This window comes from Impatiens glandulifera, chromosome 1 (assembly GCF_907164915.1).
Source record: "Impatiens glandulifera chromosome 1, dImpGla2.1, whole genome shotgun sequence".
Lineage (NCBI taxonomy): Eukaryota > Viridiplantae > Streptophyta > Magnoliopsida > Ericales > Balsaminaceae > Impatiens > Impatiens glandulifera.
In genome coordinates, this window is record NC_061862.1 from 81,541,046 (window position 1) to 81,551,549 (window position 10,504).

Sequence of the window (10,504 nt, forward strand, 5' to 3'; positions counted from 1 at the left end):
TTAAAAAGTTGAACTTATATTAATATTAAAACGTCCCGCGTTTATCAAATTTGGTGTTGAATTTAAAATATAAAGTTTTTGTAGCCTAGTTGGTTAAAGAGCTGGACTTGTTTTGTTAGGTTGCAAGTTCGAAACATACATCTAGCATTTTTAATTTTATTTTTAACCGTTTTAAATTTAAAAACGGGTCAACCCACAATTCGACCCAAGTATCCAAATTAACCACAGCTCTCGACCCGGCAATCCGGACACTTTAAAAATTAAGCATCATTATATATATATAGATATGTGACTTTTCAAATTCGTTATCATTATCAAAATCATTAAATATACATAATTTAATTTAGTTTTATTCACGCTTCATTTCAAATATCATCATAAATAAATTACACTTTAACTTATTTCCTTACATAAATCTTCAACTTCAACTTTTATTTTAATAGCAAAATATTGTTTATCTCTCATAATTTTTCATATTTATTTTCTAACATTTTTTCTATTTTAGTTTATCTTTTTCTCTACTTTAGTTTATCTTTTTCAAGATTTATAAAATAAATATGTAGATAAGTAATAATTTTATTTATAATTTTAATATTTCTATATTAATAATTTTAAAAATTTTAAAACTATGTTTCTCTTTCTTCAATCTCTATAATTTTATAAGTTATTTAATCGGGTACGTAATGGGGTACTCGTCGGGTATCGGGTACCCGATGAATCGGGAATGAGAATAGAAGTATACAGACACTCACCGGGTTCGGGGTTGAGGTCGGGTAGTATAATGAAAATCGGGTTCGGGGATAGGTACTTCACTACCCGACGAATAGGGTACCCGTTGTCATCTCGAGATCCAACGCAAAAGAGCGCATCTTTTTCTAGATTCATCTCACATCATCAACTCGACCCTTACCGAAAAAAGAAGAAGACAAGAAAATACAAATTTATAGTGATTCGCTCAAATGAGTCACGTCAACTTCAGCTGCCACCATATTTCATTTTGAAGAAGAATAAATACAACGTTTTTGTCTCATACTTTATCTCTTTATAATTCTGTCTACTAAATGTAAACCTATTAAGTTTATACTCCGGTTTATTTATTTATATATCTTTATAATATTTAATAATTAATAATATATATAAATATATTTTTAATTTAATAATAAATTATTTAAATTAAAAATAGTTTATTTTAAAATAAATTATATAAATATATTAACTTTTATAATTGAAAGGATTGAAAATGGAATTTGGGAAAGAGAATTTGAGGGAGAATGAAATTACCATATGTAATTTATCTCTCTTTCTTTTCTATATCATTCCTCTTTTTATATTTAAAAAATTTATAATATTTGAAAAAATAATATTATACTAGTTTTAAAAATAAATAAAAATAAAGTAAAGAGAATATATAAATAAAATAAATTAATCATATAACTTTGGATTTGTGGTTAAAAAATGAAGAAGGAAATATATACAATCTGGATCTTCTGCTACTGATTCCCGTGTTCCCCTGTTGCGGACCAATCAAATTACATCATTATTATTATATTAATAAATCAATTTGGGTAGAAGATGGAGGGAAGGAGAATCCGGAATCCGGGTTTCATTCCGGGTTCACCTAGGGCCGGCCTTGGGAAGCCTTGAGATTTTGGGGGCCCTATGCAAATTTAAATTTTTGGGGCCCTAAAATAGTAAAATAATTCATTTTAATTAATAAAATAAAATATAAATAATTAATATATTATAATACGAGAAATGAGATAAAAAAAGTTATTTTTATAATATATATTTAATATTAAAGGAGAAAAAAGAGGAAAAAATAATATTAATAATATAATATTATTAAATATATAAAAAAATGGGGGCCTTATAAAAGTGGGGGGCCCTATGCAAGTGCATTGGTTGCCTTACCCTAGGGTCGGCCCTGGGTTCACCTCAAACGTTGTTAACGGAATGGCCAGTTAACGTACGGAATTAATATATTATTAATATGCTCCAGCGAAGATCACTTCTCTCCGGGCCCCATGTGAGAAGAAAGGGTGAGAAGCGAAGGGATCGACGATTTCCTCGCCCTAGGATCCCTGTGCTTCATGTAAACCCCCCAACCCACCCATGAGAACACCGTTTGCCTGTCATGGAAGTACACTTACCCTTGTATGTAAAGACCAAAATTAACTTTAATTTTATATTTCGGTTTATTAAATATTAATTCAATTTATTAAAAATGACATTCAGCGAAGAAATCTTCGCTTCAATTACTTCACTCTTATTTTTCATTTTTTTATTAAATTTTCATTTATGGGGAGACGCTCAGGAGCGAAGAAATCTTCGCTTCAATTATTTTTAAACTGACCTGCATGTAAACCCCTCAACTCACCCATGAGAAGACCGCTTGACTGTCATGGAAATACACTTACTCATGTATGTAAAGACCAAGATTAACATGAATTTTATATTTCCATTTATTAAATATATTAATTCAATTTTTTTGACATGACATGTAGAGAAGAAATATTCGCTTCAATTACTTATTTTTATATTTTAATTTCTTTATGAAATGTTACGAGCATACGATTTGCATTATTAAATATTAATTAAATTTATTAAAAATAATATGCAGCGAATAAATATTCGCTTCGATTACTTCATTTTAGTTTAAAACTTTTTTTTTAATTTTTATTTAAGAGGAAATGATTTGTAGCGAAGAAATATTCGCTTAAATTACATAATTTAATATTTAAAAAAATTTCAATTTTAAATTTACGAGGAGACTGCTTAAAGCGAATAAATCTTCGCTTCAATTATTGTAAACCTTACGTTCATGTAAAACCCCCTTCCCTCCCATGAGAATACCAATTACGTCTCATGCAAATACACTTAATGAGGGAATTTACATGCAGCGAATAAATCTTCGCTTCAATTAATTATTTTTATATTTAAAATAATTTATGAATTTTTTTACGAGGATACGATATAGAACGAAAATTTTTCGCTTCAATTACTTATTGTTATAATTTCAATTTCCCGCTACAATCCCACTCTTCATTTTCATAAGCAACTGTTCATATTCTTCTCTCTCTATCTCCCGACGATCATCAAATATTCAACGTTGAAACCCTAAAGATTTCTTCTATTCTACAAGGATTTTTTCTGAAGATGTCAGAAAACCAAGGCAACAACATGGAAGTGGATACCTTCGACTCCCGAGAGGTCGTTTTGTCAGTTTGTAACAGCATAAACGAAAACGTAACTGCCCCTAATCCTGTATCCAACGTCAATCCTCGTAATAAACTAGAGAGGTAGGTTAATCTTATTGTGTTTATATATTTTTTACTAATTTTACACCCGTTGATTCCATTTATTTAGTTGAATACTGATTTATGTTATCCCACCGAAAATAATGACTTCGAGGTTTAACTTGGTTACATATGAAAGGAAGAGGAAGAGGAAGAGGAAGAGGAAGAGAAATTCAAGATGAACACGAAGACGAATACGAAGTCATCGACTGCTGAATCAGTTTCCACAGTTGCTGTCGAAGCTACTGATATTGCTGCATGTACTACACATGTTGATGAGATTTTACCACCACCTTTCCCCCCCCAAAAACCAATGTTATTCCTACATCCACTCCACTGGTCGATGAAGAGTTACCAGCACCACCCCCAGAAACCACTAATATTGCTCCATGTACTACACCAGTCGATGAAGATTTACCACCATCTCCCCAAAAAACCAAAACCATCAAAAAAAAGGAAAGTGGCATTTCTAACAAGATCATCCCCTCATGGACTTTATCAAATGATTCCTAAATTGAGCGTAGAACAGAGGGAAGCTGTTAGGATCTAGGTAGCCGCTGGAGGACCGGGGGTTGGACCGGTTAGCGGTTCTCACTCGAAGGGTGGTGGTTAATCCGGTTAGAGATTAACACCGGGGTTTCAATACTACACAACCTGTCACAAACCCTTGAACTAGGTTCAAGCGCGGAAGAGGTTTGCTTTCAGGTTGAAGCAGCACACTTGTTTGATGGACAAGGCCGATTTCGGATGATGGAGGTTTGAAAATGGTGGGTCGGTTTCGATAATCTGGAAATTCGGTATGGATAGTATAGAGTCGGTTTAGAGCGGTGTAGTTGAGTTAATCGGTTAGACAATGGAGCCGACAGAAAGTAAATAACAAGACAGATTGTATGGATGTTCGGAGATAAAACTCCTATGTCACCCCTTCCTCTCGAAACCGCGAGAAGGATATTCACTAAGGAATACAAGTACAATCCGATCGAGACTTATTTCCTGCTCGATAACACTCTTACAATTTACACCGAAATTGTAAAACACACTTTAACTTTAGCACTTAGGCTTTCTAGAACAGCACAGTCTTATCACTTGTAGAATAAATGCTCTTAGAATTTCTCACTTGTCTCACTGTATGTTACTTTGTCCCACTGTGTGTCCCGCATTTACTCTTCTTCAACTGCCCCTTTTATAGGTGAAATATGCCAACGGTCATATTTCACTGCCTTGAATCTGATTGGCTGAGCAGAGGTGCAGTGATTCAGTGTTTCAGAGATTCAGACCTGCGGTCGTTTCCTCAAACCTGATGGTCAACCTCAGACTTGGCAGTCTGTTCTTCCGGTGTGTAAGACAAACCTGCCGGGTTTGTCTTTTACTTGATGTAGGCACTGTCTGTTGGACAGTTGTCTATACTTGGAAAATCTTCTTTCTGACTTATCCTGAAGTGGAAAGATCCGGTAGTACTGTCTTCTGCAGCCTACAGTCTTTCCTCAGACTTACATGGATATGAAAGTGTTCAGTCTGTTTCTTTGGTATCATTCTCAATAGATACCCGAATTGTCTTCTTGTACTGGTCGGCCGCTTGACTTAGCCTGATCGCTTCCGGTATGGGTGATATAACCGAACTTCTTCCGGTTATTCCTTTGCCTTGTGGCTGATCGGCTGTCTGATGATTCCGGTTTTAAGCTTTGGCCGATCCTTTCTTTGTGCGGTCATGTTCCGAGTATTCTTGGTCGGTTTAGTAGCTTGACCGGTTAGTTTTCTTTAGCCGGTTTATTTGTTTATCCGGTCCGGTTCCTTGTTCCTGCATGGAAAGTTTATTTAAGTTAGGTTTATTTGAACCGGTCTGATTTTATCTAACAGAAGCTGTAAAGCAAATCGAGTTTGGTTCTCTTCTTACATTGGGTGTCTCCACTTGCCTGAGGCATTTTTCGAGACACGTTATCAAATCTTTTGACCCGGATAAGAGTTCTCTGGTATTGGCCAATGGTGAGGAGATCTTTATCGATGAAGATCTCGTCCAGCTCGTGATGAACCTCCCGAGAGGGCCAATGAACGTAGTTGAGTCCGCTGGGGGACAAGACTAAGGACCCTGATTTTTTTAATTTCTTGAGGGATTGGAAGACCAGATGGACCGGGGAAGACTCAAAAGCTCCTAAAACACTTTCTATGATACTCAAGATATTAAGTAACACAAGTGCAGACAACGATTTCAAAATCGACTTTGTTGTCTTTGTTGTCTCAAGTTTTTTATGTCCAGTTCAAAATTCACGAGCCAGGTAAACATGTATTCAAACCTATTATATATCTAATTGTATTTGTGATTACTCACACATGTATTTTATTCATTTCAGGTTCAAAATTCTCAAATCCTTAAAGGATGTTGATAACATAAAGGAGATGAACTGGTGCCATTTCACACTACAACGATTGGTTGAAAGTGTAAGAAGTTGGAAAGAAAAAGAAAGTAAAGATAAAAATCCATATTTTGATGGACCTCTAACCCTTTTATTGGTAAATAATTCCTCTCTTGTATATGATTTATAATTATAGGTATCAAATATTTACTAACATGTTTCCCATTTCCTTACTCCAGATTTGCTACCTAGATGATGTTTTTGTGGAAGGTGTACGTTAGCCTTATGAAAGGAAATTTCCATTCATCTCTTATTGGGATGACGTCACATTGTTAGAGTTTACCACCTTAGAAGCTCGTGCCGGGGGTTTTGGGCTGGGCAGGGCAAGGGCGCGCCTAGTAGATAAAGAACCTGAAAATAAGTAGTCCCCTGGTTGAATACACCTATGAGAATGCAGCTGAGGAGAATCAACATAATCCATCACCCCGTGCAACATTGAATGAGTTTGAGGATTCTGTTGAGCACAATGAAGATAATCCATCACCCCGTGCAACACCGAATGATTTTGAGGATTCAGTTGAGCACAATCAAGATAATCAGTCACTCCCTCTTCAACCGAATGATCTTGAGGATGCAGTTCTGCACAATGAAGATCAATCACTCCCTGTTCAACAAAAAGATCTTTAAGATGCAGTTCTACACAATAAAGATCAATCACTCCCTGTTCAACAGAAAGATCTTGAGGATGCAGTTCTGCACAATGAAGATCAATCACTCCCTGTTCAACAGGAAGATCTTGAGGATGCAGTTCTGCACAATGAAGATCAATCACTCCCTGTTCAACAGGAAGATTTTGAGGATGCAGTTCTGCCCAACAAAGCTCAGTCACCCCTTGTTGAACCAAATGATAAGGGTGAACAGAAGGAAGAGGTTGAGAAAAACAAAGCTCAGTCACCCACTATTGAACTAAATGATTAGGGTGAAGGGAAGAAATAGGGTGAGGCTTCTAAAGCTGTTGAATCTTCTGAAGATGGAGATGAAGATGATGGGGGGATGCGTCAAGATTAAAGACTATCCTAAGAGGAAGATCACAAAAATTCCTATGCACTTTCGATCCCCTTACATGAAAGAGGTTGCGGATAATTTGGACCACAAAATAACCAACAAGGAACAGATATTGGCCAATTTTGTGTTTTCTGAAGACCTGGCTGAAAGGTAAGTTACTTAGCATGATTTTACAAATTTGAAATATGAAAGTAGTTATATTCTTCTAAATGAATCTATTTTGCAGTGACGTTCTGTACGAAGGTGCACCGAGTAATATTACCCGTCAACTATTTCAAACAATGAAATTGCAGGAAGAAATTGCGAGCGAAGTGGTGGACGCTTGGGCCATACTTCTGCACTACAAATTAAGTAGGTTTCCAAGGCATGAACAACGAATAATTTGTTTTTCAACATGTAAGTGCTTCTCTTGTTTTTTGTGCTATGTATCCTTTAATGTACTTGACTTTGATATTCTAGACTAATTTTGCAGGTTAATATGCAGTTTACTTGCTTCGAATTTTTCCAAGCCCTTGAAGAAGACATGATAAACTTCAAAGTCTCAAAAGAAGACCTAATTTTCGCTGACCTGGTATGTACATATCCCTCAATTCCAAGTAACGAGTATGCAATCAAATAATAAATGTTTGTGTTCTTTTTACAGATATTCCTACCTGTCGTCCATGCCCGTTATTTCTATCTTGTATGTGTGAATACTAAAGCCTCCCGAATCGATATACTAGACAACTCCCGTCGTCCGCATAAAATGAAAATTCTGGACAAGTATACCACTTTGAAGAAACACATCGATAGTTTTGAGACTTTCTTGGAAAGGCAAGGCCTAGAAAAAATTGTTGAAAAGGTTAAAAAGTACAGGATAACGGCCCCAAAGCTGAAATGGCAAGACAATACAAACAAGAAAGACTGTGGTGTATATTTAATGAGACATATGGAAACATATAGAGGAGCGGTGAAGGATTGGGATATTGACATCAACGAAGAAAATTTAAGTGTTATACCATATGTTAGTCTATGACATTTAAAAATTATATATGTTCTTATACTTTCTCTTGTTCTTTTGAAAGTCGAAGAAGATTTGAGTACATTGAAGATCAAATATTTATACATAATTCTTATGTCTGAGCACAATGTCAATAGGTTTAAGTTAAAGAAGGCAATTAGATCAAGATTTTAGAGATTTGTATGTGTTATACGGAATTATACTTGTACGGTAATTCTTATGTGTAACTGGTCAATTGACATTAGTGTACTAATGTACTTTATGGAATTATAACTTATAATTTATTGATGTTTGTTATGTCTTCTTGTACCCATATTTTTAAAATCAGAAACGAAGTTATCTTCGTAACTATATGTTTTCAAATTCATAAACGAAGATATGTTCTTAACTATATATTTTCAAATTCAAAAACGAAGATATCTTCTTATGTCTTTTGTACCCATATTTTTAAATTCAGAAACGGAGTTATGTTCGTAACTATATGGTTTCAAATTCATAAACGAAGATATCTTCTTAACTACATGTTTTCAAATTCATAAACGAAGATATCTTCTTATGTCTTCTTGTACCCATATTTTTAAATTCATAAACGAAGATAACTTCTTATGTCTTCTTGTACCCATATTTTTTAAATTCATAAACGAAGATATCTTCGTAACTATATGTTTTCAAATTCATAAACGAAGATATCTTCTTAACTATATATTTTCAAATCCTAAACGAAGATATCTTCTTATGTCTTCTTGGGTACAAGCCATATTTAAAAAATCAGAAACGAAGATATCTTCGTAACTATATGTTATCAAATTCATAAACGAAGATATCTTCTTAACTATATATTTTTAAATTTCTAAACGAAGATATCTTCACAACACTTAATGCCCCTACCGGAGTTATGTAAGGATGTGAATTCATGAATGAAAAATCATTTATTACATCAACTACTGCTGATAAACATCATCACTCTCACACCCTCACTCTCACTCTCACTCTCCACTCTCACTCTCACCTCTCTTTCTGTTTTGACTCTCTCCTTCCCAAATCTCTCTCTACCGGTGTCTGCACTGGATTCATTCTCTTCATTCATTTAGTGTAATACTCATAAGATGGAGGTAGAGATGGACCCAGACATGTTGGTTTTATCGCAGCAACAGCTGGAGCGATACTTAAGTCTGATCAACGATGACCCTATCCCTTTTAGTGTCTATCATGTAGATTATATTCTACCTCTTTTACGAATAAACATTCACGACGGAATGATGGCCCACATGCAAAGCAGATGGAATACATAGACTCGTTCTTTTGTTATTGGGGAAATGCACATATGCCCGACGATTGAGGACTTCGCTTCAATCCTTAGGTGTGGGAGTCTTGCACTCATGATTTTGCCTGTCAATCATGAACCTAATATTGCATTCGAAATTTGCCAAAGCTTCTATGGAGGTACAATGTTTGACGCTATTTTGTTTACCCTCCAACATGGATTTCTCAATATGACAAACATAGACGAGTACATTTAGCATGTCCAAGGAGCTGAGAGGACCATCAGCCACACACAAAGCAAACTAATCATGCTTGTGGTTCTTGCTCATTTTTTTTGTGTCCGGCTGCAGGACGACGGTCTTCAGATAGGCTCTTGGAGGTAGTTCCTACACTGATGGGAAACGCCCCAAACATGGATTGCATTGTACTTGCTGAGACATTACTTGGTCTTAACAAATTTGTCCCAGAGGCAAATAACTATTCCCGCTGTGGATCACCTTTGGTTCTTTACCTCTGGTTATTAGACAAATTGCATTGGTTGCCCCGTCCTTCAATTCCTTACCCTTCCTTTGCAAATTTGCAATTACAAAGGGTCGTTGGATCGTGCTTTAGAATTCTATTTCTGATATTCACCCAATTCGGTTCATTGTTCTGTGGTATCTCTTTAGTAAAATGATGTATGAGATGAGGGGTTCTCCATTCATCATTGTGTTGGGCCTGGAGGGAACTACCTCCTACTGCACAACTGTCATATATAGACAATTTGGCCTACGGAATCCCCTACCTTCGAATGGACTGAATCCTCCGGAGGACTTGATGCATATTCCTCCTCATCTTTACCTAGAGTACGCATCAATAATAGATAATTCTTTTACGATTTAATTCCCTAATCGATGGATCAATGATGTGAACGAAGCAATTCAGCTATACATTCCACCCGTCATCGAACAAGAGATCGTGTCGATGACAATGCCGATTGACGAGTCATCCTCTGATGAATCAGACTAGGGCTTCATTTATATTTTTGAACTGCATTTTTGTTGCTTAATCTGTGTTGTAATTATGTAAACGGATTATGAAATGTTTTTGTGTAATAATTATATTCTGAAGTTAAATAAATCGAATCATTGTCGTTATGTTTGATTGTTTTATTGCAATTTGGATGTCATTTTCATTTCAAACTATAATGTAAAACAACTAATGTGTTCATGTAAACCCCTTATAATGATATATCGAAACTTTGTTTCGCTTCATAACACCGTATCTAATCAGTAAATCGAACGAACATATCTTCGTTTGTTTGTTAGTGCATTACTTTTAACCAGGTGCTTGAAAACGAAGAATAATTCGCTTGATAATTTTATTTAAATAATATTGTATTTGTGACACGTTCATGTAAAACTCTAATGATTTTATGAATGAAGATTGATTCGCTTGTTAGTTTGTTTATTAAACCAACCAGTGTTAGGAAACGAAGTCCAATTCGCTTGTTACTAAGATTTGACAACGACAACATTGAACGAATATGG